Here is a 5,211-nt window from a genome sequence, read left to right on the forward strand (position 1 = left end):
CACATTCGGGCGGTGTTGCTGGTCTTGTTTTAACCTGTTGAAGTGTCTTGAAGAACCGAGATACCGAGTCTGATCGGAACGTCTTGGGAGGAGGTCTATTCCTTCGTTGACCATGAGAGCTTGTCATGGGCTAAGTTGGGACTCCCCTGCAGGGATTTGAACTTTCGAAAGCCGTGCCCGCGGTTATGGGCAGATGGGAATTTGTTAATGTCCGGTTGTAGATAACTTGAACCTTAACTTAATTAAAATGAATCAACTGGGTGTGTTACCATGATGGCCTCTTCTCGGCGGAGTCCGGGAAGCGGACACGGTGTTGGAGTAATGTTTGCGCAGGTTGTTCTCTAGTTTCTCGCTCGCGCTTTGCCTCCTCTTCTCGCTCTCTTTTGCGAATAAGTTAGCCACCATATTTTTGCTAGTCGCTTGCTGCAGCTCCACATATTTACCTTGCCATACCTATAAGCTTAAATAGTCTTGATCGCGAGGGTGCGAGATTGCTGAGTCCCTGTGGCTCACAGATTACTATTACACCAGATGCAGGGCCTGATGATTCCGCTCTAGGTGACGCGCTTGAGCTCAAGTGGGAGTTCGACGAAGACTCTCAATGTTACTATGTTTCCTTTCCTGACGATCAGTAGTGGTGCCCAGTTGGGGGTGATCGGGACCGTTGTCGCTTGTTGGGTTATCTTTTATTTTGGCGCCATAGTCGGGCCATGAGTGTTTGGATGATATAATGTTATTTATGTACTTGATTGACGTGGCAAGTGTAAGCCAACTATGTTATCTCCCCTTTTATTATTTATATTAGATGGGATGTTGTGAAGATTGTCTAACTTGCGACATATGCCTTCAATGCGATTATGCCTCTAAGTCGTGCCTCGACACGTGGGAGATATAGTCGCATCGAGGGTGTTATAAGTTGGTAATCAGAGCCTTCCCCAACCTTAGGAGCCCCATTGCTTGATCATTTTAGCGGCCGAGTTGTGTATAGAAAAATGTTTTGAGTCATTTAGGAATTATATATCGGAGAGTTTAGGAATTCTTTTTACTTCCCAGTCTCCTCATCGCTCTGGTAAGGCATCCTGACGTAGAGTTTTGACTCTTCTCTTCTCAAATTTCACCAAAAAAAAATTTAGGATCACGCGGGTATCTTGGAATCGTTCCGATGGTTTTATGATGAGAACATTGTCTTGGTGCCTCCTGTCAGGGGTTTAGTGGAAGTGTCCCGGGGAGTTGAGCTCTGAGGTGTTGTCATCATAATTTTATCGTTGCAGTTCTGGAATACCTGAGTTTAGTACGCCGACATCGAAAATCTCTTTTATGCAGTTCGTTGGTGAGATAACCTCGACGCCACCCAGTACTAGGGCGGGAGTTCGGGAGTATCACCATAACTTGTATAACGGATGCTTTTCGAAGGTTGAGGTAGATGGTTTCCGAAGTTTTCTTGGTTATGCGTTGAAGGATGGATACAGCTAGATGTAGGATTTGCTAGTTTGGGTGAGATATTATGCTTCACCTGTATCCCCAACACCTGATTGCATAACCGGAAAGGTTTGGCAGTTTCATAGGTGGGAATTCTAGTAGCTCTAGTTCTTCTTCCACGGATATTTGGTTTGAGATTGGGATTTCTTACCGAGTATTCGTTCATGATCTGTACCTTGTTGATTTATTTCTCTACCTTAATTCTAAGTGGCTTCTCAATTTATGGATATGTGACCATTTCAAGAGGAATGCATTCGTTCATTTTGTTCGGATGTGAAGACTATATGTTGCAATTTTCATTCCGTTGGTTTCAGCTTCAATATTTGTCTATCATGTGCTAATGGGTGGTCAACCTCTTGAGGATGGCTCCTCCAACGCGCACAACTCTGAATCCTAATCTGCCGCCACCTCCACCTCCTCCGGAGGCATGGCAAGCTATGATGGCCGCAACCAATGCAAACACACAGTTGATCATGCAAATTCTTCAAGAGCGAAATCAAGGCAACCAAGGGAATCAAGGAAACAATCAGAATCACTTTGCTACACTCAACCAGTTCCTTGCTAACGGGCCAAAAACTTTCAGCAATTGTGTTGAGGCAACCGATGCTGACGATTGGCTAGTGGATCTGTGCAAGCATTTCGAGTGCAGTAACGTCAGGCCTGAGGAATTTGTCAAGTTCGCTTCCTTCCAACTCAAAGATCAAGCTCCAGAATGGTTCCAGCAGTACAAGGATTCCAGAGGTGGACGTGTTATCACTTGGGATGATTTCCGTCGAGATTTCCGAGCTCATCATATTCCCCAGAGCGTGGTTGAAAGCAAGCGTGAGGAATTCCGCAACCTGAAGCAAGGCTCTTTGTCTGTCTATGACTACAACAAGTTGTTCCAGAAGCTTGCCCGCTTTGCTAAGCAGGACGTCCCTGATGAGAAGAGCATGATATATCAGTTCAGGGGTGGTCTCAGAGAATAAATTCAACTCGCTCTTGTTCTCTTCGAGCCCTTGAGATACGATGAGTTCTACAACATGGCACTGAAGCAAGAGGCTGCTCAGTTGAGGTGTGATGCTTCCAAGAAGCGAGTCAGAGATGTTACTCCTTCTTCCTCTACTCAAGTGGCCAAGTAGCAGAAGTATTGGCTTCCTCCTCCTCTGTTCCGTTAGCCGTATCAGCAGAAGAGCAAAGGTGGCAGTGGATCTTCCCACCCACCCAACCCTGGCTTTCAGAACAAGACTTCGTCTCAAGCTCCAAGATCGAGTGCTCCGTACCACCGTCCGCTTTCAGAGGTCACGCGCAACAAGTGCCAACAGAGGGTCACTATGCCAACAAGTGTTTCAACCAGAGGCGTCTTCCTCCTCCTCCTCCTCCTGTCAGATCAGCAAGTACAGCTGTGGTCAAGCATAACCCCAAGCATGCCAAGGTCAACTTGATGAATGCAGCTCAGGCAGAGGATTCGTCAGATGTCATCATGGGTAACCTTCATGTTAATGATATTCCAGCTAAAGTTCTTTTTGACACTGGTGCATCACATTGCTTCATTTCCAAACCTTTTGCATCAAAGTATGAGTGCGATTATCAGTATCTGCAAAGTTCCTTGCAAATTGTGTCACCGGGCAAGCAGATGACAGCTAACACCTGCGTCCCGGAGGTTACTATCACCTTGGGTGACTACAAGTTCCTTCCTTCCCCAATTGTTCTTGGTAACTCGGATATTGATCTTATTCTTGGAATGGATTGGCTTTCTAAGCACAAGGCACATCTTGATTGTGCTGCCAGGCAGATTTAATTGACTCATTCGTTTGAGGATGTAATTGTCTTTGCCGCTCGTGATGATACCATCCGTCTGTTTTCTCTCAATGAGAAGGGTGAATTGGATGCCATCTCGCAAATTCCAGTCGTTTGCGAATATCAAGACGTCTTTCCAGAAGAGCTTCCAGGAATGCCTCCGCACCGGCCAGTTGAATTCGTTATTGATCTTGAGCCTGGCACGGAACCTGTGTGCAAACGTCCTTACAAGCTCGGACCTAAAGAGTTGAAGGAGCTAAAGAAGCAACTCGATATTAAAGAGAAAATGGGTCTCATCCGGCCTAGTTCTTCTCCGTGGGGTTGTGGTGTTCTTTTTGTGAAGAAGAAGGATGGAACAGACCGACTTTGTGTTGATTACCGTCCAGTGAACAATAAGACCATCAAGAACAAATAACCACTTCCCAACATCAATGAGCTGTTTGAACAACTTAAAGGTGCTCAATTATTCTCCAAGCTTGATCTCCGTATGGGTTATCATCAGATTCGAATCCGTGAGCAAGATATTCCCAAGACGGCTTTCAGGACAAGTTTTGGTTCATATGAATACACAGTCATGTCTTTTGGCCTTGCCAACACTCCTCCGACGTTCTCCCGCATGATGAACTTCATCTTCAACACCTACACCAATGACTTCGTTTTGGTCTATCTCGACGACATTCTGGTTTTCTCGAAAAACAAGGAAGATCATGCCAAGCACTTGCGTTTGGTACTCGATAAGCTCAGGGAACATCAGTTCTACGCCAAGTTCTCCAAGTGCGAATTTTGGCTCGATGAGGTTCTTTATCTTGGTCATATCATCTCTGCCAAGGGTATTGCCGTGAATCCTGAGAAGGTGTCTGCAGCTGTGAATTGGGAACCTCCTCAGAACATGAAGCAACTCCGTAGCTTCCTCGGTCTCACAAGTTATTGCCGGAGATTTGTTGAAAACTTTTCTAAGATCGCGAAGCCTCTCTCAAATCTTCTCCAGAAGCACGTCAAGTACGTTTGGTCTCCGGAGTGTGACATTGCTTTCAACACTTTGAAAGAGAAATTGATCACTGCTCCAGTTCTCACTCCACCTGATGAATCCAAGCCGTACGAGGTCTTTTGTGATGCCTCTCTCCAAGGTCTTGGCGCAGTTTTGATGCAAGAGAAGAAAGTTGTTGCTTATACATCTCGCCAATTGAAGCCTAATGAGAAAAACTACCCCACTCATGATCTCGAGTTGGCGGCAGTTGTGCATGCTCTTTTGACTTGGAGACATCTTCTATTAGGAAGAAAAGTGGACATTTTCACTGATCACAAGAGTCTCAAGTACATCTTCACTCAGCCTAATCTCAACCTCAGGCAAACTCAATGGGTCGAAATGATTCAACAGTATAATCCGAGTATCGAGTATACTCCAGGCAAGGCCAATGTGATTGCTGACGCATTGAGCAGGAAAGCTTACTCCAACAGTCTGATTCTTAAGCCTTATCAACCCGAGCTTTGTGAAGCTTTCCGCATACTTAATCTGCAAGTTGTTCCTCAAGGTTTCCTCGCCAACCTTCAAGTCTCTCCTACCTTGGAAGACCAGATTCGCCAAGCTCAGCTTCTTGATGCTATGGTGAAAAAGGTGAAGATTGGGATTGCCAAGAATCAACCCAAATACAAGTGCTACCGCCTTGATGACAAGGATACTCTCTTCTTCGAGGATCGTATTGTTGTACCCAAAGGTGACCTCCATAAAGTGATCATGAACGAGGCTCACAATTCTCTCCTCTCCATCCACCCTGGGAGCACAAAGATGTATCAGGACCTCAAGCAAGCTTATTGGTGGACTCGAATGAAGCGCGAGATTGCTCAATTCGTGAATGAATGTGATGTCTGCAGAAGAGTGAAGGCAGAACACCAAAGGCCAGCAGGTCTCCTCCAACCTCTTGCCATTCCAGAATGGAAGTTTGACCACATTGA

This window comes from Triticum aestivum, chromosome 4A (genome assembly GCF_018294505.1).
Source record: "Triticum aestivum cultivar Chinese Spring chromosome 4A, IWGSC CS RefSeq v2.1, whole genome shotgun sequence".
Lineage (NCBI taxonomy): Eukaryota > Viridiplantae > Streptophyta > Magnoliopsida > Poales > Poaceae > Triticum > Triticum aestivum.